The 503-nt window shown below is 36.6% G+C and overlaps 1 protein-coding gene across 5 annotated transcripts in view; it reads left to right on the forward strand.

Annotated features, from left to right (window-relative positions):
* The window catches only part of als2b (alsin Rho guanine nucleotide exchange factor ALS2 b), a 90,412-nt gene that overhangs the window by 63,066 nt on the left and 26,843 nt on the right, over positions 1 to 503 (forward strand). The window lies entirely within an intron of this gene.

Here is a 503-nt window from a genome sequence, read left to right on the forward strand (position 1 = left end):
TAACTGAGGTAGAAATTCAGTTGGGGTTCAGTCTCTCCAGAGTTGAATTCCATGTTTTCCAGTGTTTCTTTCTCTGTTGCAATGTGCACCTTTGGATTGTCACAGTCAAAGTGTCAAGTGAATTTGTGTAAGAACTCAAGTTGGGTTCTAGTATTCACAGTGTGTCGTCATGACAACAACAACATGTATTCTTATGTTTAAATCCAAATGGTTATTGATTCTATTCCATTATATCTTTAATTATGTTGTTGCTATGGGACACAAGTTTGCTTATGTTTGAATAAACAGTAAGAATGTAATGATTTCTGTTGAGTCCTAAAATATGGCAGAAAGAACACTTAACAAAATAATAAAACCATCCAGCCGGTACCGTACGTACCTGAAACCGGTGATTTAACAGCACCGCTCTTTTCACACACAGTTTAACAACAAAAATCTAAGTGAACATTACTAGCTACGTAGCTAGTAGCCCTCTGTAAGGTTGAGGATGGCCTCATATAATA

Source organism: Etheostoma spectabile, chromosome 24 (genome assembly GCF_008692095.1).
Source record: "Etheostoma spectabile isolate EspeVRDwgs_2016 chromosome 24, UIUC_Espe_1.0, whole genome shotgun sequence".
NCBI lineage: Eukaryota > Metazoa > Chordata > Actinopteri > Perciformes > Percidae > Etheostoma > Etheostoma spectabile.